Here is a 25,107-nt window from a genome sequence, read left to right as displayed (position 1 = left end):
AAGTAGTATCCCATTGTATATATAAACCACATCTTCCTTATCCATTCATCAGTTGATGAACATTTAGGGTCTTTCCATAATTTGGCTATTGTTGAAAGTGCTGCTGTAAACATTGGGGTACATGTGCCCCTATGAATCAGCACTCATGTATCCCTTGGGTAAATTCCTAGCAGTGCTATCGCTGGGTCGTAAGGTAGATCTATTTTTAATTTTTTGAGGAACCTCCACACTGTTTTCCAGAGTGGCTGCACCAATTTGCATTCCCACCAACAGTGCAAGAGGGCTCCCGTTTCTCCACATCCTCTCCAGCATTTATAGTCTCTTGATTTGTTCATTTTAGCTACTCTGACCAGTGTGAGGTGGTATCTCAGTGTGGTTTTGATTTGTATTTCCCTGATGATGAGTGATGTTGAGCATCTTTTCATGTGCCTATTGGCCATCTGGATGTCTTCTTTAGAGAAGTGTCTATTCATGTCTTCTTCCCATTTCTTCACTGGATTATTTAATTTTTGGGTGTGGAGTTTGGTGAGTTCTGTATAGACTTTGGATACTAACCCTTTATCTGATATGCCATTTGCAAATATCTTCTCCCATTCTGTCGGTTACCTTTTAGTTTTGCTGATTGTTTCCTTTGCTGTGCAGAAGCTTTTTATTTTGATGAGGTCCAAATAGTTCATTTTTGCCTTTGTTTCCATTGGCTCTGGAGACGTGTTGAGTAAGAAATTGCTGTGGCCAAGATCAAAGAGGTTTTTGCCTGCTTTCTCCTCTGGGATTTTGATGGCTTCCTGTCTTACATTTAGGTCTTTCATCCACTTTGAGTTTATTTTTGTGTATGGTGTAAGAAAGTGGTCCATGTTCATTCTTCTGCATGTTGCTGTCCAGTTTCCCAGCACCTTTTGCTGAAGAGACTGTCTTTATTCCATTGGATATTCTTTCCTGCTTTGTCAAACATTAGTTGCCCATACTATTCTGGGCTCTCTATTCTGTTCTATTGATCTGAGTGTCTGTTTTTGTGCCAGTACCATGCTGTCTTGATGATTACAGATTTATAATACATCTTAAAGTCCAGGGTTGTGATGGCTCCCACTTTGGTTTTCTTTTTCAAGATTGCTTTGGCTATTCGGGGTGTTTTCTGGTTCCATACAAATTTTAGGATTGTTTGTTCTAGCTCTGTGAAGAATGCTGGTGCTATTTTGATAGGAATTGTATTGAATATGTAGATTTCTTTGGGTAGTATTGACATTTTAACAACATTTGTTCTCCCAATCCATGAACATGGAATATTTTTCCATTTTTTTGTGTGTCTTCTTCAATTTCTTTCATAAGCTTTTCTATAGTTTTCAGTGTATAGATTTTTCACCTCTTTGGTTAGATTTATTCCTAGGTATTTTGTGGGTTTTGGTGCAATTGTAAATGGGATAGAATAGATTCCTTGATTTCTCTTTCTGCTTCAGTATTGGTGTATAGAAATGCAACCAATTTCTGTGCTTTGATTTTACTTTCTTTTTATTTATTTATTTTTTAAATTTACATCCAAGTTAGTTAGCATATAGTGCAACAATAATTTCAGGAGTGGATTCCTTAAACTGTGCACTGATTTTATAGTTTGTGAGTTTGCTGAATTCATGGGTTGGTCTAAGAGGTTTTTGGTGGAACCTTTAGGTTTTTCCATATAGAATATCATGTCATCTGTGAAGAGTGAAAATTTGACTTCCTCCTGTGAAGCCATGTTTGACTTCAATGTTCATAAGTAGGGAAACTTGTGAGTTAACTGTAGGAGTATTTTCAATGTAGGCATAAAAAGAATGAAGCACACATCTCCATGAGGTGATATAAAAAAGGGTATAAAAATGCAGTTTCACATTTTTATAAAAAAGCAAGGCATAGAAGTATGTGTATAGTAATCTTATTTTAAAAAGTGGATCCATATGTGTGCATATATACATAGAGAGCATGTGCATAATACATACTTGTACATGTTTGTTTATGCATAGAAAATTTCTGGAGAGCATGTAAAATTTGTCTCAAGTTCCATGGAGGGAAGGGACTGGGGACTGGGATACAAGGGAGAATTATTTCATGGCATAAAGTTTATACTGTTTAAATTTTTACTGCATGCACATGTAACTTTTCAATTAAAACGTATTTATTTTTATTTAACTGCACTTGGGGCAGGATCACCAGTGCTGAGAGGGGTTCACTTGCTTTGAGCAGCTGTGCCATCAGCATTTAACACCCACCTCAATGACTTTGCTTCCTGTCCATCTGCAACCAGTCTTCCCCTTCTAGCCTTCTTCCATACCATCTCTAGTGTTCTCTTTCAAAAATGTAGATTTACCTAAGCTAAGAAATACTTGTTGCTTCCTGTTTCCTACAAGATAAAGTCTGATCTGCTTAGTGGGGCATTAGTGGGAAGTGATATTGCACCTAGTACAGTATCATTCCTGGGCCTTCCAGAAGTCCACTGCCTTCCTCTCTTTTCTACTGTCACTACCCTAGACCAAGCTTATCATCTCCTTGGTTTACCCTACCAGGATCCTAACTGACAGTCTTTTCTCCAGTTTTTCTCCATTCCCATCTGTTCTCCATAAATTACTTTCTTTTAAAGTGCAAATAATATCTATTGCTCCCCTGCTTATAACCAACCCTTTAAAACTACCTACCCACCAGGGGCACCTGGCTGGCTCAGTAAGGAGAGCATGCAACTCTTAATGTTGGGGTTGTGAGTAGCCCCATGTTGGATGTAGAGATTACTAAATAAATTTTAAAAATAGATAGATAAACTTTATAAAGAAGAAAGAAAGCTGCCCACTGATCTTAAGTTAAAACCCCAGCTCCGTAGCAGTTCCAGTGCCATCTCTCCCCAGTTCTTTCCTCTCTGCTTAGATTTGATTTCTACCAACTACTATACACTCAGTTCCTTGAAGATGCCATTCTCTCTTTACTCTGAGTCTTTGCACATGCTATTTCGGGTCTTAAGAAACTCTTCTCTCTTCTTCTTGATCTTCCAACCCCACCTGGCTCACTCCTTCAGCCAAAAGGGTCATAAAAATAAGAATGCCATGAGAGGGGCACCTGGGTGACTCGGTCAATTAAGCATCTGACTTCAGCTCAGGCCATGATCTTCCAGTTCTTCAGTTCCAGCCCTGCATCGGGTTCTGTGCTGACAGCTCAGAACCTGGAGCCTACTTCAGATTCTGTCTTCCTCTCTCTCTCTCTCTCTCTCTCTCTCTCTCTCTCTCTCTCTGCCCCTTCCACTCACACACTCTCTCTCTCTTAAAAATAAACATTTTAAAAAAAGAATTCCATGAGAAAATCATAAATGAAGGAAGAAAGAAAAAGTCACCAATCTGAGGAGGAATCCTGTAGGAATTCAGCTGTCAGAAGAGAACTGTATGAGTAAGACCATCGAGGAAAGAAAGGGCTGGGCAGTCTGGAGAATGGAAAGTAGAGGAGTCCATCTGGTTAATAAACTGGGGAAGACTGAGTGAATGGTTGGCAGAGAATGGCTAGAAAAAGTGAAAGACCTTGAAAGCCAAGATAAGGAGTTTGGTCTTCATTTTTTAAACAGTGGGAAAACTTGAACCATTTTTAACCTAGCAAGTGACAACCTCCAGTATTTATTTTAGAAAGATGTAAACAATAGACATCAGAGCAATGAAGTTGGGGAGATGGGTAATCTTAGGGAAAGAGAATGAGAGCCTGGCCCAGGGCAACAGCAGGCGGAACTGGCAGAAGAAATGGACTTGAAAGAGATGTGGAGATAACCTCCTGGGCTTCATAACCAAGTGAATGGGAGGAGAGTCAAAGGAATCAGAAAGGACTCACCACCTTGTCAGAATAACTGGGAATATGGTAAGGTTATTGGCCGAGATGGGAATCACAAAAAAGGGAGAAGATTTGGAGGAATACAATGAATTAGGTCTGGAACATGCCAACTTTTGGGTGGGAGATCAGGAAGCCCATGTCCATAATTAAAATCAGACACAGTTCAGGGTACAATATGCTGGGCCTTTCACAGAAACCACATGTTAAGGTTGGTTTAATCTTTTCTCGTGTGGCATGTTTCCATGACTCCTATTTTCCATATCCCAACAAAGCCACGTGAAATGTTTGTTCGCTTGCATGCAAAAACGGAATTGTAGAAGTGCAGGGAGAGTGGAGATAAGGTCTGTGAATAGGAGAAGACCTGTTGTTCCAGGACCAAAATCTAGAAAATGGTTTTTCTCTTTAAGCCTACTACTTAAACAGCACGCTACTATTTCTCTTCAAGTCCCAACTCTGCTATGATGAGCAACCTGGGGCAACTTCACCTCTACTCTTCCCTTAGCTCCTGGACACTTTGAAGTCCACAATACAAATATTTTTCATAGTTATGCATTTTTTAAACTCCTTTTTGCTTTTGAACTCTTCAAAGGTGTATATCTTGTCTCCCTAACTAAATTCTTAATTCTTAAAGAGCCAAATTTATGCCAGACATTTAACTTTTTTATTGTTACAGAGCCTGGTACATATTGAGTTTTCAAAAACCACAAAGTGGATTGAAACTGATACTGAATTCATTTGGGGAAGAAAGGAGAACCACCTTGAAAGGACAGAGTACAGCAAGAGGTGATACGTTGGTTAGAGGTGTGAGGTGGTATCAGTTCCTAACGTAGAAAAGAACCTATTCTAACATAAAAGAAATCCTTCCTCCATTTTCTAAGAAAAATGACTTTGCATTCTAAATATGTTCTAAAGAAAGGAAAATACTGGTAATTGTCAAGTAAATTACCTTCTCAACTCACTAAAAATCTGTTTTTCAGGGACTACCTTTTGTTTATAAGCAATATGGATAAAATACAGAACTTGTCCTTTATAATTAATTATATTTGGTTGTTCTAAACAGTATAAGACTGAAGAGTAAGTCTTTCACTTTCTTTTAGTTCTTCCTTTTAGAGGTCTACTTGTGTGACCATTATGATTGGGCAGCTTTTTTTAACATTTTATTTTATTTTATTTTATTTTATTTTTGAGAGAGAGAAGTGTGAGTAAGGGAGAGGGGCAGAAGGAGAGAGAGAGAGAGAGAGAGAGAGAATCTTAAGCAGGCTCCATCCTCACCACGGAGCCCAACATGGGCCTCAATCCCACAATCCTGGGATCGTGACCTGAGCTGAAATCAAGAGTCGGACACCCAACCGACTGAGCCACCCAAATGCCCTGATAAATGGGCAACTTAAAAGATGCTTATTCCTGACTCAGCTCATGACAGAATTCCCTGGGCAGAAGAGGTAGGACAACCTCAAGTATTGCCAATGGGCAGATTGTGTATTTGCCATGATGGAGGAAGATGTATGTGGGGGAGGTGGGGAGAAAAGTTTTGTGTTGCTAACTGACAAGTACCAATAGGGTAGGGCTCTGATCACAAAGATCTCTCCAGCTGTCCCACCAACAGCTCCCACCAATCTGTCATCAATATCACTGTTTAATATAGAACCCCCATTAGGATCACCCATCAGCATTTATAGAGCCGCTGGAAGAATGAACCTACTACTCATAACTTTCAGCAGGGAGTGTAATTAGGAGAAAGGAAGTGGTTCAAAAGTGGATCTGAGACTACTCTTGGGAGCAGCATGAAACATGACTCTGAAGGTTGGCAAAGAGAACAGGGAAAAGACACGAGTGATTGCTTCATCGTCTTGCCAAAGGCTCCATTCCCACTCCTTTTAGAGCATACCTTTCCCCTTCTGAGATTCCCCCAGGCACCAGGTGAACAGGTAGGAAAGCTCCTTCTAAGCCCTGGTGGCAGCAACGTCTGTTGGCTCTGTGTCACATTCCTTTCCAGACTTCACAAGCCTCAGGTTACAAAGGTCTCATTGCACAATTCTTAGGAGAGTGGGCATGGAGGCTGGGCTGGGATAAAGGAGAGTCCTGTATGTGTCAGAGATCCAGGTGTGGCCAGATGCCAAGGCACCCCAGGTGGTGGCAGCAAGAGAAAGAATCAAATGCCTTGATCTGTGGCAAGGTAGATTTCTTTGCTTTTTTTTCCTCCCAAAGCTGTTAGATAAAACTGATCAGGATGCATTTTCTTGGGTAATTTGATGGAAAACATTTCAAAAGTTCACTTGGCATACCTGTGTTTCAGTTTACTGTAGAGATGAAAATGCAAAACCCACAATGAAGAATCTGAAATTAAAGCTCTTTTTTATAAAACCCTCCATTTCTTACAATCAGCTTTCTCATGAAGTTTTATGCTGTAGTATGTGCAAAGTTACTCAATATATTACACAACCTTTGAAATTAGTGTGGAAGCTGAAAGACATTACTACAACCTGTTTAAACCCTATGTCATGATGGAATGTTCTTTTCTATTAGTGATCATTTAATAATTCTCTTTTATGAAAGATAATCTGCATGGATAGCTAGAAACATATGGAAGTTCCTTACAGGGTATACACTTTTCAGTTGGTTAAAAAACAGTCTAGCAGCCTAGAAAATATTCATCAGATCTTTGGCACTGATGACTATGAAAATGAGATCTATATTTATATTTAGCAATTTCATTTCCTTTCAGATTTTGGGACTTTAGACAGATATTAATATATTTGCAATGAATTGAATAGGAAAAAGCTGTGAATATCTGTATCCAGGGAATGCCTGGGCTCAGACTTACAGGTTAATTAGAGATGCAAGACATATACAGCTCTACATAAAACAAACCCTGGAAAAATCTAAGGCAGCTCATAATTATAAGTAAAATATTAACTCATGGGAAGAGTCAGGAGAGGCTCATAAAGGAGGTATATTAGGTAGTAAGGATAGGTTGCCACAGATGGTGTAATAGCCACACCTGCCACATGAAGTGTTCACTCATACATACATCTATGGAGTATACATATATATGATATATATACAGAGTATACACACTCATACGCATAAACAAAGTGATCTAGCTAAACTGGAAAAGGCAAGGCCACAGAAAGTCTGCATATTTATTAAAAAGCAGAAAGGTTGTTAATGTTATAAATGCCTTTTTTCTTTTCTTTTCTTTTCTTTTCTTTTCTTTTCTTTTCTTTTCTTTTCTTTTCTTTTCTTTTCTTTTCTTTTCTTTTTTTTTCCAGTGAACTACTTCTAATCAGGCCTCAAGGCAGAATAACCTGTCAGTTTCCCTGGATTTATTTTAACTGTTATCTCAGCCTTTTGGATGGGGTCTTGGATGCCTTTTCTTGACCTTGACCAAAGCTTGTTCTATTTGGAGCTATAAAGGCTAGGAGAGTTTTGGTGACTGGTACCACCTATATAGAGTACTTGAATTTACTAATAACCACTCCAAGGGTATAAAATGAGATTTCCTTTCTTAGGATATTCTAAAATAGGTCAGATATGAATAGTTAATTATTTCAGCATGAATTAGGGGCAGGGAATATTGAAGACACCTGGCTGAAAGTAAGAGGATTTAAGCTATGTTCCCCAAGCTAACACTAACTAGCTTAATGACTAGACACAACCTCTCTGTGCTGGTTCCCTCTTGTAGAAATGAGGACATTGGAATGTATGATCTCTTAGTTCCCCTCCAACTCTAAAATTCCATGGTATGTGACTAACACAATGCTCAGAGAACATTATAGTCAAGGAATATAAATGTAGACAAGTTAGGACACTATGTTTTTTGGATATTATTTTAAGTTAAACCTAAACTTGGTTTTAAATAACTATTAATGAAGTCTAAAAGTTGGACCATTGAGGATTTAATTTTCAAGGACCTAAGAAGTTGGATCATAATGTAACTGTAGGGGCACCTGGGTGGCTCCGTCGGTTGAGCATCTGACTTCGGCTTAGGTCATGATCTCATGGTTTGTGGGTTCAAGCTCTGCATCAGGCTCTGCACTGACAGCTCAGAGCCTGGAGCCTGCTTCAGATTGTGTGTCTCCATCTCTCTCAGTCTCTCCCCCACTCACCCCTGTCTGTGTCTCTCTCTCAAAAAATAAACATTAAAAAAACATTTTTTAATAAATAAATACTGTAATTGTAAAAATCATGATGGTTTCTCTAGAGGGAGGTTGAATATATAGTAGAGTTAATGTACAAGTACATTTTGTTTTCATCTGGACCTCCGGATTTATTGACATGCTTTAGGTTATTACTACTTTTATAGTGTATAGAGTATTGGTCTTACTGCTGAGATATATTTATTCCTGATGTTGGAGGTCATAGTGTGTTAAAATTGTGTCCTGTGGTTAGAGATTGGATCTCCCGTCCCCTGGTCTATTGCTATTGGAGTCCCCTGTGGGTAACTAATCTACCTGTCAGAACACTGGACTGCTGCTTCCACTGAGGGAATGTGGCAATAAACTTAGCTCTTGCGGGCAAATCTCAGCGTGCTTGCCTGAACAGTCTTGTACTCAGCTCTGGGGTCGCAGTGTGTTGAGACACGGAGGGAGGCCAATGGAGATGAGTCAGGACCTGGCGCTCACCCCATGCTCCGCCCTACTGGTAAACAGAACAGCTATTTGCCGTCACTTGAGCCTCTCCGGGCCCCAAGACTCCAGGAAGAAACAAATACTTTAGAAGCCAAAACCCCAAGGCAAGGTAAAGAAAACAGAAATGTCTGCATCCCCAGCGATGATTTCACTGGCATGAGTTCTTTAGAGGGGGAGGAGCTGTAGATGGTTCCAGCTGAACTGTTTTACCTACTTCTCAACCATAAGGCCCTTCTCTTTCACTGTTTATAGGAGATGATGGCCTTTTGCCTTTTAAGCCTTGAAATTTCAAGGCTTTAAATTTAATCTTGGTTGCTAACCCATAATAAATTTATTTCTCCTCTTTTTATTACTTTTGTTTCTATCTTTGTATTATCTTCTATGAAAATACTTCTTTCAGTTCTTTCAGTTAACTTATTTTTTGTTAAGTCTATTCTTCCCTTTCAATGTTGGGAAGAAGCTATTAAAAGAATAAACACCACCAGGCAATAAATGTAAACTACTCTACAAAGTAATTTTACACTGACTTCCTCGAGGTAACTGTTGCTTTTGCATTTTTGCCATGGTTGGGGATAGACTGGTGAGGGGTTAAAAGTCTTGGAAATATCTTCATCTGGCTTCATGACATTAAATAAGTCTGGCTATTAAGAGGACATAACACAACTCGCTTTCTGGTGGGACTGCCTTTGGCCTTTTTCTGATCATTGGGAACCTTTACCATAAAGTATGTGGTGCGTAGTCTCTATGAGTATCTTATTCCTAAGCCTGGAGATATACTCATCTCCTGGTCCTCTCTTTCTATTTTTTTAGATAACAGCAATTTCTATTCTAAGCTTAGCAATTGTTACATACCTGAACTGGAGGCATGGCTAGCTGATTCCTTCTAGCTCTGTCCGGTAGTGTCCTGCCTCTAATATATCAATAGCTGAACCTGTTACTTTCTTCTCAGTGGCCAAGTTGGAGCCTGGGCTGAATATTGTGATGTCACAGAGTAGAATCCTTGCTCCTCCCAAACTCCCAGCTGAGACCCTCTGGCTTCAGTATTTTCTGTCTTGCCCATGGTGGAAGGTTGGGAAGGTTAATCCCTTTATTTGTTAACTGACCTATAGAGCTATAGAATCTTACTGTGAACAGAGACCTTAAAGACCTTATGACTAGATTCTCATCTAACTCATTATTTTACAGATGCGGACATTCAGATTCTAGGTAGTTCATGGCAGAGCTAAATCTAGAACCCAGCTGCCTTCAGGGTCAGCCCCCTACCCTTCTGAACACACTGCACTCACAATGGGCTCTGCTCTCTGGGTTTTATCAACATCATTGTTCTCTGGTAGGCAGCTCATCGGTTGATTTTTACCTGAATCTACCCATGACAAGAGACCATTCAGATAACGTGCATCATGGGAAGAGAACAGAGTCTCAGGGAAGATCATTAGTTTTTCAAAAAATCTATAGGTACCAGAAATAGCTAACTTTGGTTCTGGCCCAAACTCTGAAATTCTGAGCCACCTGACCAATTCTAGATTAACAAGTAATGTGACTTTTGAGTAACTGATGTTTTCAATGAGATTTAATGATAAGAAAGAATGCTCAACCCAGGATTAGTGTTGGCTGCAATGCCATACAAGGTTCTAGTGCTTGCTGAGGAGAGAATGGGAAGGAATAATCAGTAAGGAAATAGACTTTCATTGGAATTTAATTCTCTTTCATAACCTCCACTTTTTCTATATACTGTCCCCATATGACATTAAAAAATTGTCTGCATTGCACGAGATGACCTGTATCTGTGAATCCTTAGAATTGTACTTGCAAAATCTCTCAAGTGGGGAGCATATATTGTACTTTTATAACACCAGCTACTAACATTTTATATCATGTTTTAGCATTTACAAGCCATTTCCACATATTTCATTTAGTCTTCACAGCTCAGTGAGGTAAACACTGTATTATTTTTAGTATGACTTTATGAGTGAGAAAATTATAGCTCAGAGAGAGGTTGTGACTTGCACAAGATCACAAAGCTAATTAAGTGGAAACAGTAACATCAACTACAAATCAGATCTTCCAACCAACCATTTTCCCTACCACAGGACTTCCCCAGGGTGGGAGGAATTGTCATGTGGTCCTGGAACACACTTGAAGTTAACTGCATTAAGCAACCTTTTGATTAACAAGAAATTATTCCTCTGGGTCATAAATGTTGCTTTGCTAACCTCCTACATGTCTCAATAAAAACTTAGAGAAATGGTTAATGAACACTAATTTCAAACTTTAAAATAATATAATCATTGCCCTTCCACCTGACAATTCCACATCTGAGAATTCTCCTAAGGGAATCATCATGGATATGAATAATATTTAGCTATAAGAGGTTCTTTGAAGCATTGTTTATAATAGAAAACAAATTAAAAGCTCAATATTAGAAAAGTGGTAAAATGGCTTATGCTTAACTCATGGAAATAATGTTGTTGGTGAAGTTTTCCAGAACTTTAATCTTTCATGTGCTATCTTTAGAATATTGCCATCTGCGCTAATACCTACTTAATATCTCCTTTATTTTTTAATTTATTTTTCTTTTCAAATTTTTATTTAAACTATAGTTAGTTAACATACAGTACATATTGGTTTGAAAGGTAACATTCAGTGATTCATCACTTACATACAACACCCAGTGCTCATCATAACAAGTCCCCTCCTTAATACCCATTACCAATCTAGCCCATCCCCCACTCACCTTCCTCCATTAACCCTCAGTTTGTTCTCTATGGTTAAGAGTCTCTTGTGTTGAGGATTGGGGGCAAGATGGCAGCTTAGGAGGACGCTGGGCTCACCGCACGTCCTGCTGATCACTTAGATTCCATCTACACCTGCCTAAATAACCCAGAAAACCGCCAGAGGATTAGCAGAACGGAGTCGCCGGAGCCAAACGCAGACGAGAGGCCCACGGAAGAGGGTAGGAAGGGCGGCGAGGCGGTGCGCGCTCCACGGACTGGCGGGAGGGAGCCGGGGCAGAGGGGCGGCTCGCCGGCCAAGCAGAGCCCCCGAGTCTGGCTTGCAAAAGCGGAGGGGCCTGACGGACTGTGTTCCCACAACAAGCGCAACTTAGCATCTGGGAGGTCATAAGTTAACAGCTCTGCTTGGAAAGCGGGAAGGCTGGAGGACAAAGGGAGGGAGAGCTGCTGAGCCCCCTGACAACAGAGCTCAGTTTGGTGGGGAACAAAGGCGCTCGCCAGCGCCATCTCCCCCGCCCATCCCCCAGCCAAAATCCCAAAGAGAACCAGTTCCTGCCAGGGAACTTGCTCGCTCCGCGCAAACACCCAACTCTGCGCAAACACCCAACTCTGCGCTTCTGCGGAGCCAAACCTCCGGCAGCGGATCTGACTCCCTCCCGATGCCACAGAGCCCCTCCTGAAGTGGATCACCTAAGAAGAAGCGATCTAAGCCTGCCCCTCCTGCCCCCGTGCACCTTGCCTACCCACCCCAGCTAATACGCCAGATCCCCAGCATCACAAGCCTGGCAGGGTGCAAGTAGCTCAGACGAGCCACACCACCCCACAGTGAATCCCGCCCCTAGGAGAGGGGAAGAGAAGGCACACACCAGTCTGACTGTGGCCCCAGCGGTGGGCTGGGGGCAGACATCAGGTCTGACTGCGGCCCCGCCCACCAACTCCAGTTATACACCACAGCACAGGGGAAGTGCCCTGCAGGTGCTCACCACGCCAGGGACTATCCAAAATGACCAAGCGGAAGAATTCCCCTCAGAAGAATCTCCAGGAAATAACAACAGCTAATGAGCTATTCAAAAAGGATTTAAATAATATAACAGAAAGTGAATTTAGAATAGTCATAAAATTAATCGCTGGGCTTGAAAACAGTATACAGGACAGCAGAGAATCTCTTGCTACAGAGATCAAGGGACTAAGGAACAGTCACGAGGAGCTGAAAAACGCTTTAAACGAAATGCATAACAAAATGGAAACCACCACAGCTCGGCTTGAAGAGGCAGAGGAGAGAATAGGCGAACTAGAAGATAAAGTTATGGAAAAAGAGGAAGCTGAGAAAAAGAGAGAGAAAAAAATCCAGGAGTATGAGGGGAAAATTAGAGAACTAAGTGATACACTAAAAAGAAATAATATACGCATAATTGGTATCCCAGAGGAGGAAGAGAGAGGGAAAGGTGCTGAAGGGGTACTTGAAGAAATCATAGCTGAGAACTTCCCTGAACTGGGGAAGGAAAAAGGTATTGAAATCCAAGAGGCACAGAGAACTCCCTTCAGACGTAACTTGAATCGATCTTCTGCACAACATATCATAGTGAAACTGGCAAAATACAAGGATAAAGAGAAAATTCTGAAAGCAGCAAGGGGTAAACGTGCCCTCACATATAAAGGGAGACCTATAAGACTCGTGACTGATCTCTCTTTTGAAACTTGGCAGGCCAGAAAGAATTGGCACGAGATTTTCAAGGTGCTAGACAGAAAAAATATGCAGCCAAGAATCCTTTATCCAGCAAGTCTGTCATTTAGAATAGAAGGAGAGATAAAGGTCTTCCCAAACAAACAAAAACTGAAGGAATTTGTCACCACTAAACCAGCCCTACAAGAGATCCTAAGGGGGACCCTGTGAGACAAAGTCCCAGAGACATCACTACAAGCATAAAACATACAGACATCACAATGACTCTAAACCCGTATCTTTCTATAATAACACTGAATGTAAATGGATTAAATGTGCCAACCAAAAGACATAGGGTATCAGAATGGATAAAAAAACAAGACCCATCTATTTGCTGTCTACAACAGACTCATTTTAGACCTGAGGACACCTTTAGATTGAGAGTGAGGGGATGGAGAACTATTTATCATGCGACTGGAAGCCAAAAGAAAGCTGGAGTAGCCATACTTATATCAGACAAACTAGACTTTAAATTAAAGGCTGTAACAAGAGATGAAGAAGGACATTATATAATAGTTACAGGGTCTATCCATCAGGAAGAGCTAACAATTATCAATGTCTATGCGCCGAATACCGGAGCCCCCAAATATATAAAACAACTACTCATAAACATAAGCAACCTTATTGATAAGAATGTGGTAATTGCAGGGGACTTTAACACCCCACTTACAGAAATGGATAGATCATCTAGACACACGGTCAATAAAGAAACAAGGGCCCTGAATGAGACATTGGATCAGATGGACTTGACAGATATATTTAGAACTCTGCATCCCAAAGCAACAGAATATACTTTCTTCTCGAGTGCACATGGAACATTCTCCAAGATAGATCATATACTGGGTCACAAAACAGCCCTTCATAAGTTTACAACAATTGAAATTATACCATGCTTACTTTCAGACCACAATGCTATGAAGCTTGAAATCAACCACAGAAAAAAGTCTGGAAAACCTCCAAAAGCATGCAGGTTGAAGAACACCCTACTAACGAATGAGTGGGTCAACCAGGCAATTAGAGAAGAAATTAAAAAATATATGGAAACAAACAAAAATGAAAATACAACAATCCAAACGCTTTGGGACGCAGCAAAGGCAGTCCTGAGAGGAAAATACATTGCAATCCAGGCCTATCTCAAGAAACAAGAAAAATCCCAATACAAAATCTAATAGCACACCTAAAGGAACTAGAAGCAGAACAGCAAAGGCAGCCTAAACCCAGCAGAAGAAGAGAAATAATAAAGATCAGAGCAGAAATAAACAATATAGAATCTAAAAAAACTGTAGAGCAGATCAACGAAACCAAGAGTTGGCTTTTTGAAAAAATAAACAAAATTGACAAACCTCTAGCCAGGCTTCTCAAAAAGAAAAGGGAGATGACCCAAATAGATAAAATCATGAATGAAAATGGAATTATTACAACCAATCCCTCAGAGATACAAACAATTATCAGGGAATACTATGAAAAGTTATATGCCAACAAATTGGACAACCTGGAAGAAATGGACAAATTCCTGAACACCCACACTCTTCCAAAACTCAATCAGGAGGAAATAGAAAGCTTGAACAGACCCATAACCAGCGAAGAAATTGAATCGGTTATCAAAAATCTCCCAACAAATAAGAGTCCAGGACCAGATGGCTTCCCAGGGGAGTTCTACCAGACGTTTAAAGCAGAGATCATACCTATCCTTCTCAAGCTATTCCAAGAAATAGAAAGGGAAGGAAAACTTCCAGACTCATTCTATGAAGCCAGTATTACTTTGATTCCTAAACCAGACAGAGACCCAGTCAAAAAAGAGAACTACAGGCCAATATCCCTGATGAATATGGATGCAAAAATTCTCAATAAGATACTAGCAAATCGAATTCAACGGCATATAAAAAGAATTATTCACCATGATCAAGTGGGATTCATTCCTGGGATGCAGGGCTGGTTCAACATTCGCAAATCAATCAACGTGATACATCACATTAACAAAAAAAGAGAGAAGAACCATATGATCCTGTCAATCGATGCAGAAAAGGCCTTCGACAAAATCCAGCACCCTTTCTTAATAAAAACCCTTGAGAAAGTCGGGATAGAAGGAACATACTTAAAGATCATAAAAGCCATTTATGAAAAGCCCACAGCTAACATCATCCTCAACGGGGAAAAACTGAGAGCTTTTTCCCTGAGATCAGGAACACGACAAGGAGGCCCACTCTCACCGCTGCTGTTTAACATAGTGCTGGAAGTTCTAGCATCAGCAATCAGACAACAAAAGGAAATCAAAGGCATCAAAATTGGCAAAGATGAAGTCAAGCTTTCGCTTTTTGCAGATGACATGATATTATACATGGAAAATCCAATAGACTCCACCAAAAGTCTGCTAGAACTGATACAGGAATTCAGCAAAGTTGCAGGATACAAAATCAATGTACAGAAATCAGTTGCATTCTTATACACTAACAATGAAGCAACAGAAAGACAAATAAAGAAACTGATCCCATTCACAATTGCACCAAGAAGCATAAAATACCTAGGAATAAATCTAACCAAAGATGTAAAGGATCTGTATGCTGAAAACTATAGAAAGCTTCTGAAGGAAATTGAAGAAGATTTAAAGAAATGGAAAGACATTCCCTGCTCATGGATTGGAAAAATAAATATTGTCAAAATGTCAATACTACCCAAAGCTATGTACACATTCAATGCAATCCCAATCAAAATTGCACCAGCATTCTTCTCGAAACTAGAACAAGCAATCCTAAAATTCATATGGAACCACAAAAGGCCCCGAATAGCCAAAGGAATTTTGAAGAAGAAGACCAAAGCAGGAGGCATCACAATCCCAGACTTTAGCCTCTACTACAAAGCTGTCATCATCAAGACAGCATGGTATTGGCACAAAAACAGACACATAGACCAATGGAATAGAATAGAAACCCCAGAACTAGACCCACAAACGTATGGCCAACTCATCTTTGACAAAGCAGGAAAGAACATCCAATGGAAAAAAGACAGCCTCTTTAACAAATGGTGCTGGGAGAACTGGACAGCAACATGCAGAAGGTTGAAACTAGACCACTTTCTCACACCATTCACAAAAATAAACTCAAAATGGATAAAGGACCTGAATGTGAGACAGGAAACCATCAAAACCTTAGAGGAGAAAGCAGGAAAAGACCTCTCTGACCTCAGCCGTAGCAATCTCTTACTCGACACATCCCCAAAGGCAAGGGAATTAAAAGCAAAAGTGAATTACTGGGACCTTATGAAGATCAAAAGCTTCTGCACAGCAAAGGAAACAACCAACAAAACTAAAAGGCAACCAACGGAATGGGAAAAGATATTCGCAAATGACATATTGGACAAAGGGCTAGTATCCAAAATCTATAAAGAGCTCCCCAAACTCCACACCCGAAAAACAAATAACCCAGTGAAGAAATGGGCAGAAAACATGAATAGACACTTCTCTAAAGAAGACATCCGGATGGCCAACAGGCACATGAAAAGATGTTCAGCGTCGCTCCTTATCAGGGAAATACAAATCAAAACCACACTCAGGTATCACCTCATGCCAGTCAGAGTGGCCAAAATGAACAAATCAGGAGACTATAGATGCTGGAGAGGATGTGGAGAAACGGGAACCCTCTTGCACTGTTGGTGGGAATGCAAATTGGTGCAGCCGCTCTGGAAAGCAGTGTGGAGGTTCCTCAGAAAATTAAAAATAGACCTACCCTATGACCCAGCAATAGCACTGCTAGGAATTTATCCAAGGGATACAGGAGTACTGATGCATAGGGCCACTTGTACCCCAATGTTCATAGCAGCACTCTCAACAATAGCCAAATTATGGAAAGAGCCTAAATGTCCATCAACTGATGAATGGATAAAGAAATTGTGGTTTATATACACAATGGAATATTACGTGGCAATGAGAAAAAATGAAATATGGCCTTTTGTAGCAACGTGGATGGAACTGGAGAGTGTGATGCTAAGTGAAATAAGCCACACAGAGAAAGACAGATACCATATGGTTTCACTCTTATGTGGATCCTGAGAAACTTAACAGGAACCCATGGGGGAGGGGAAGGAAAAAAAAAAAGAGGTTAGAATGGGAGAGAGCCAAAGCATAAGAGACTGTTAAAAACTGAGAACAAACTGAGGGTTGATGGGGGGTGGGAGGGATGAGAGGGTGGGTGATGGGTATTGAGGAGGGCACCTTTTGGGATGAGCACTGGGTGTTGTATGGAAACCAATTTGTCAATAAATTTCATTAAAAAAAATAAAAAAAATAAAAGGAAAAAAATAATAATAAGAAAAAAAAAGAGTCTCTTGTGTTTTCTTTCCCCCTCTTCTCTTTCCCCCCTTTCCCATGTGTTCATTGTTTTGTTTCTTAAATTCCACATATAAGTGAAAGCATATAGTATTTGTCTTTCTCTGCCTGACTTATTTTGCTTCACATAATACATTATAGCTCAATCCACGTTATTGCAAATGGCAAGATTTCATTTTTTTTTGATGGCTGTGTGATATTCCATTTCATATATATACCACTTCTTCTTTATCCATTCTTTAGTTGATTGACATTTGGGCTCTCTCCATAGTTGTGCTCTATTGTTGATAATGCTGCTATACACATCGGAGTGCACATGCCCCTTTGGATCTGCGTTTTGTATCCATTGGGCAAACACCTATAGTGCAATTGCTGGATCATAGGGTAGTTCTATTTTTAACTTTTTGAGGAAACTCCATACTGTTCTCTAAAATGGCTGTACCAATATGCATCCCCACAACTAGTGCAAGAGGGTTCCCCTTTCTCTGCATCCTCACCAACACCTGTTGTTTCTTGTGTTATTAATTTTAGCCATTCTGACAGTTGTGAAATGGTATCTCATCGTGGTCTAGATTTGTATTTTCCTGATTATGAGTGATGTTGAGCATCTTTTCATGTGTCTCTTAGTACTCTGGATGTCTTCTTTGGAAAAGTGTCTTCTCATTTCTTAACTGGATTGTTATTTGGGTGTTTGGTTTGATAAGTTCTTTATAGATTTTGGACACTAACCCTTTATCAGGTATGTCATTTGCAAATATCCTCTCCCATTCCATAGGCTGCCTTTCAGTTTTGTTGATTGTTTCCTTCACTATGCAGAAGGTTTTTATCTTGATGAAGTCCCAGTAGTTCATTTTTGCTTTTGTTTCCCTTGCCTCTGGCAATACGTTTAGTAAGAAGTTACTCCCACGGGCTGAAGTCAAAGAGGTTACTGCTGTGTTCTCGTCTAGCATTTTGATGGTTTACTGTATCATATTTAGGTTCTTCATCCATTTTAAATTGATCTTTGTGTATGGTGTAAGAAAGTGTTCCAGTTTTCTTCTTCTGCTTGTTGCTGTCCAGTTTTCCCAATACCATTTGTTAAAGAGACTGTCTTTTTTCCATTGGATATTCTTTCCTCCTTTGTTGAAGATTAATTGAACATATAGTTGGGGTCCATTTCTGAATTTTCTATTCTGTTGATCTATGTGTCTGTTTTTGTATTAGTACCATACTGTCTTGACTACAGCTTTGTAATGTAGTTTGAAATCCAGAACCATGTTGCCTCCAGTTTTTTTTTTCTTTATCAGGATTAACTTTTGCTATTTGGGGTCTTTTGTGGTTCCATACAAACTTTAGGTTTATTTGTTCTGGCTCTGTGAAAAGTGCTGTCGGTATTTTGATAGGGATTGCATTAAATGTGTAGATTGCTTTGGGAAGTATAGACATTTTAACAATGTTTGTTAAATCTTGGATTTAAAATTTAAAATTTAAAATTGGATTCTTCCAATCCATGATCATGGAATGCTTTTCTATTTCTATGTGTCCCCTTCAACTTCTTTCATAAGTGTTCTACTTAATATATTCTTTCAATTAACTCTCATATTTTACTGAAATAAGAGAATTTAAAGGTAATTTTTTTTATCACTACATAAGTAGAAATGTAATACAATTACCTTAAATGTCAGATAACCATAAAAACAAATATAACAAAGTCAGGCTCTGAGTCAGTCCCACCCACCACTACCCTCTCAGCAATCATGATTCTGCCACAACAGAAAGGTGCATATGGCCCACAAGTAGGACACCCCTGGAACACCTGGTTCTGATGGCCAGGGTGATTGTCCTTCTTGTCCCCCACAGGACATCTCCTACATAAGGACACTTCTTTAAGTCTGGGAGTTACAGCTGGACTACCTAATATAGAAAAACAAACACAGATTTGGGCAAAATGAGGAATATGAGGAAAAACTTGCAAATGAAAGAATAAAACAAAACCTCAGAAAAAGAACAGAACAAAGCAAAGATAAACAATCTATCTAATACAGTTCAAAGTAATTGCCATGTTTACTTTATGAGCTCAAGAGAAGATTATATGAAAACAGTGTGAACTTCAATAAAGAGACAGAGTATAAGAAAGTATGAATCAGAGCTATAGGATACAATAACAGGAATTAACAATATACCAGAGGGAATAAACAGCAGATTAAGTGATACAGAACAGTGGATCAATAGTCTTGAAGATTTAGTGGAAATAACCCAAACTGAAAAGACAGAAAAAAGAATTTTTTAAAAGTGAAGATAGTTTAAGGGACCTCTAGGAAAACATCAAGCATACTAACATTTGTCTTTTAGGGGTCCCAGAGACAGAAGACAGAGAGAAGGGGGCAGAAGACTTATTTGAATAATTAATAGTTAAAAACTTCCCTAACTTGGAAAAGAAAACAGATATCCAGGCCAGGAATAATAGAAAGTCCCAAACAAGATGAACACCAAGATACATTATAATTTAAATGTCAAAAATTAAAGGCAAAGAGAGAATCTTAAAAGCAGCAAGAAAAGAGCAATTAGCTGTATATAAGGGAACCTGCTATAAGAGTATCAGCTGATTTTTCAGCAGAAACTTTACAGGCCAGAAAGCAGTGACATGATATATTCAAAGTGCTGAAAGAAAAAAAAACACAACCAGGAATACCGGCAAGTTTATTATTAAAAATTGAAGGGGAGATAAAGAGTTTCCCAGATAAGCAAAAGCTGAAGGAGTTAATCACCACTAAACAGGATTTATTGTAAGAAATATTAAAGAACTTCTTTAAGTGGAAAATAAAAGGCCAAAACTAGAATTAAGAAAATATATGAAAGAGAGTTCTGGGAATATGGCAGCATGGGAGGACTCTGGGCTCACCTCGTCCTGCTGATCACTTAGATTCCACCCACATCTTCCTCAATAACCCAGAAAACAGCCAGAAAACTAGCAGAACAGACTCTCCAGAGCCAAGCATAGACAAGAGGCCCACGGGAAGAGGGTAGGAAGAGTGGAGAGGCGGTGCATGCTACACAGACTGGCGGGAGGGAGCAGGGGCAGTGGAGGGGCAGCCCACCAGGCAAGGCACAGCCCCTGAAGTATGGCTTGCAAAAGCGGAGGGGCTGGACTCCGTGAATTCTGACAGCCAGCAGGACTTAACATCTGGAATGTTAAAACTCAACAGCTCTGCTCTCAGAGAGCAGGGAAGGTGAGAGGACGCCGGGAGGGAGAGTGGTTGAGCCCCCATAGGACAGAGCTCAGCGGGGGAACAAAGGTGCTGGCAAGTGCCATTTCCCTCTCTCATCCTCCAGCTGAAATTCCAAAGGGAACCAGTTCCCATCACTGAACTTGCTTGCACCGCACAAATGCCCAATGCTATGCTTCTGTGGATCCATCCCTCCAACAGACCTGCCTCCCTCCCAGTGCTGCAGGGCCCCTGCCACAGGGGACCACCCATGGCAAAGCTGGCTAAGCCTGCCCCTCCCGCCCCTGTGCAACTTGCGGATCCACCCTGTCTAATATGCCCTTGGCCAGATACCATCGAAGCAGCACCACAAGCCTGGCAGTGTGCAAGCAGCCTGGACAGGGGCCACACCACTCCACAGTGAGTCCTGCCCCTGGGAGAGGGGAAGATAAGGTACACACCAGTCTGACTGTGGCTCCAGTGGTGGACTGGGAGCAGACATCGAGTCTTACTGCGGCCCTGCCCACCAACACAAGTTACTCTGGACAGCACAGGGGAAGTGCACTGAAGTTTGGAGCTACTGCAGGGACTACCCAAAGTGATGAAACGGAAGAATTCTCCTCAAAAGAAACTCCAGGAAGTAGCTACACCTAATGAATTGATCAAAAACGATTTAAGCAATGTAATGGAACAAGAATTTAGAATAATAGTCATAAAATTAATCACTGGGCTTGAAAAAAGCATAGAGGACAGCAGAGAATCTATTGCTACAGAGATAAAGGGACTAAAAGATAGTCATGAGGAATTAAAAACTGCTATAAATGAGGTGCAAAATAAAATGGAGGCAGCCATAGCACGGATTGAAAAGGCAGAGGAGAGAATAGGTGAATTAGAAGATAAAATTATGGAAAAAGAGGAAGGTGAGAAAAAGAGAGATAAAAAATCCAGGAGTGTGAGGGGAGAATTAGAGAACTAAGTGATGCAATCAAATGGAACAATATCTGTATCATAGGAATTCCAGAAGAAGAAGAAAGAAAGGGGCTGAAGGTGTACTTGAACAAGTCATAGCTGAGAACTTCCCTGATCTGGGGAAGGAAACAGGCATTGAAATCCAAGAGGCACAGAGAACTCCCTTCAGATGTAACTTGAATTGATCTTCTGTACGACATATGATAGTGAAACTGGCAAAATACAAGGATAAAGAGAGAATTCTGAAAGCAGCTAGGGATAAACAGGCTTTAACATACAAAGGTAGACACATAAGGGGAGTAGCAGACCTATCTACTGAAACTTGGCAGGCCAGAAAGGAATGGCAGGAAATGTTCAATGTGATGAATGGAAAAAATATGCAGCCAAGAATCCTTTACCCAGCAAGTCTGTCATTCAGAATAGAAGGAGAGATAAAGGCTTTCCCAAACAAACAAAAACTGAAGGAATTCATCACCACTAAACCAGCCCTACAAGAGATCCTAAGGGGGACTCTGTGAGTGAAATGTTGCAAGGACCACAAAGAACCAGAGACATCACTACAAGCATGAAACCTACAGACATCACAATGACTCTAAACCCATATCTTTTAATAATAACACTGAATGTAAAGGGACTAAATGCTCCAACCAAAAGACATAGGGTATCAGAATGGATAAAGAAACAAGAACCATCTATTTGCTGTCTACAAGAGACTCATTTTAGACCTGAGGACACCTTCAGATTGAAAGTGAGGGGATGGAGAACTATCTATCATGCTACTGGAAGTCAAAAGAAAGCTGGAGTAGCCATACTTATATCAGACAAACTAGACTTTAAATTAAAGGCTGTAACAAGAGATGAAGAAGGGCATTATATAATAATCACAGGGTCTATCCATCAGGAAGAGCTAACGATTATAAATGTCTATGCACCCAATATGGGAGACCCCAAATATATAAAACAATTACTCACAAACATAAGCAACCTTATTGATAAGAATGTGGTAATTGCAGGGGACTTTAGTACCCCACTTACAGCAATGGACAGATCATCTAGACAGGGAATCAATAAGGAAACAAGGGCCCTGGATGATACATTGGATCAGATGGACTTGACAGATATATTTAGAACTCTGCATCCCAAAGCAACAGCATATACTTTCTTCTCAAGTTCACATGGAACATTCTCCAAGATAGATCACATACTGGGTCACAAAACAGCCCTTCATAAGTATAAAAGAATTGAGATCATACCATGCACACTTTTAGACCCCAATGCTATGAAACTTGAATTAGCCACAGGAAAAAGTCTGGAAAACCTCCCAAAGCATGGAGGTTAAAGAACACCCTACTAAAGAATGAATGGGTCAACCAGGCAATTAGGGAAGAAATTTAAAAATATATGGAAACAAATGAAAATGAAAATACAATCCAAATGCTTTGGGATGCAACAAAGGCAGTCCTGAGAGGAAAATACATTGCAATCCAGGCCTATCTCAAGAAACAAGAAAAATCCCAAATACAAAATCTAACAGCACACCTAGAGGAACTAGAAGCAGAACAGCAAAGACACCCCAAACCCAGCAGAAGAAGAGAAATAATAAAGATCAGAGCAGAAATAAACAATATAGAATCTAAAAAAACTGTAGAGCAGATCAACGAAACCAAGAGTTGGTTTTTTGAAAAAATAAACAAAACTGATACACCTCTAGCCAGGCTTCTCAAAAAGAAAAGGGAGACGACCCAAATAGATAAAATCGTGAATGAAAATGGAATTATTACAACCAGTCCCTCAGAAATACAAGCAATTATCAGGGAATACTATGAAAAATTATATGCCAACAAACTGGACAGCCTGGAAGAAATGGACAAATTCCTAAATACACACTTCTAAAACTCAAATGGGAAGACATAGAAAATGTGAACAGACCCATAACCAGCAAAGAAATTGAATCAGTTATCAAAAATCTCCCAACAAATAAGAGTCCAGGACCAGATGGCTTCCCAGGGGAGTTCTACCAGACATATAAAGCAGAGATAATACCTATCCTTCTCAAGCTGTTCCAAAAAATAGAAAGGGAAGGTAAACTTCCAGACTCATTCTATGAAACCAGCATTACTTTGATTCCCAAACCAGACAGAGACCCAGAAAAAAAAGAGAACTACAGGCCAATATCCCTTATGAATATGGATGCAAAAATTCTCAACAAGCTACTATCAAATAGAATTCAACAGCATATAAATAAAAAGAATTATTCACCATGATCAAGTGGAATTCATTCCTGGGCTGCAGGACTGGTTCAACATTCGCAAATCAATCAATGTGATACATCACAGTAATAAAAGAAAAGATAAGAACCATATGATCCTGCCAATCGATGCAGAAAAAGCATTTGACAAAATTCAGCATCCTTTCTTAATAAAAACCCCTTGAGAAAGTCGGGATAGAAGGAACATACCTAAACATCATAAAAGCCATTTATGAAAAGCCCACAGCTAATATCATCCTCAATGGGGAAAAACTGAGAGCTTTCCCCCCGAGATCCAGAACACGACAGGGATGTCCACTCTCACCACTGTTGTTTAACATAGTGTTGGAAGTTCTAACATCAGCAATCAGACAACAAAATGAAATCAAAGGCATCAAAATTGGAAAAGATGAAGTCAAGCTTTCACTTTTTGCAGATGACATGATACTACACATGGAAAACCCAACAGACTCCACCAAAAGTCTGCTAGAACTGATACATGAATTCAGCAAAGTCACAGGATACAAAATTAATGTACAGAAATCAGTTGCATTCTTATACACTAATAATGAAGCAACAGAAAGACAATAAAGAAACTGATCCCATTCACAATTGCACCAAGAATCATAAAATACCTAGGAAAATACCTAACCAAAGATGTAAAAGATCTGTATGCTGAAAACTATAGAATACTTATGAAGGAAATTGAAGAAGATACAAAGAAATGGAAAAACATTCCATGCTCATGGATTGGAAGAACAAATATTGTTAAAATGTCAATACTACCCAAAGCAATCTACACATTCAATGCAATCCCAATCAAAATTGCACCAACATTCTTCTTGAAGCTAGAACAAGCAATCCTAAAATTTGTATGGAACCACAAAAGACCCCGAATAGCCAAAGTAATATTGAAGAAGACCAAAGCAGGAGGCATCACAATCCCAGACTTTAGCCTCTACTACAAAGCTGTAATCATCAAGACAGTATGTATTGGCACAAAAACAGACACATAGACCAATGGAATAGAATAGAGACTCCAGAATTGGACCCACAAAAGTATGGACAACTAATCTTTGACAAAGCAGGAAAGAATATCCAGTGGGAAAAAGACAGTCTCTTTAACAAATGGTGCTGGGAGAACTGGACAGCAACATGCAGAAGAATGAAACTAGACCACTTTCTTACACCATTCACAAAAATAAACTCAAAATGGATGAAGGACCTGAATGTGAGACAGGAAACCATCAAAACCCTAGAGGAGAAAGCAGGAAAAAACCTCTCTGACCTCAGCCACAGCAATTTCTTACTTGACATATCTCCAAAGGCAAGGGAAACAAAAGCAAAAATGAAGTATTGGGACCTCATGAAGATAAAAAGCTTTTGCACTGCAAAGGAAACAGTCAACAAAACTAAAAGGCAACCAACGGAATGGGAAAAGATATTTGCAAATGACATATCGGACAAAGT

The 25,107-nt window shown here is 39.9% G+C and overlaps 1 protein-coding gene across 2 annotated transcripts in view; it reads right to left on the bottom strand.

Annotated features, from left to right (window-relative positions):
• The window catches only part of DNAJC5B (DnaJ heat shock protein family (Hsp40) member C5 beta), an 84,040-nt gene extending 74,597 nt beyond the window's left edge, over nt 1–9,443 (bottom strand). The window contains exons 1-2 of one of the 2 annotated variants that reach the window (XM_043602198.1): nt 9,312–9,443; nt 5,717–6,128 (exon numbers count right to left, since the gene is read on the bottom strand). The gene's annotated coding sequence lies outside the window, so the exon portion shown is untranslated. The remainder of the gene's footprint in view (nt 1–5,716; nt 6,129–9,311) is intronic. The other variant, XM_043602197.1, reaches the window with a different exon arrangement.
• Nucleotides 9,444–25,107: the final 15,664 nt, after the last annotated feature.

This window comes from Prionailurus bengalensis, chromosome F2, assembly GCF_016509475.1.
Source record: "Prionailurus bengalensis isolate Pbe53 chromosome F2, Fcat_Pben_1.1_paternal_pri, whole genome shotgun sequence".
NCBI lineage: Eukaryota > Metazoa > Chordata > Mammalia > Carnivora > Felidae > Prionailurus > Prionailurus bengalensis.
The sequence above is the reverse complement of the archived record's forward strand: the minus strand, read 5'-3'. Positions and strand labels throughout refer to the sequence as shown.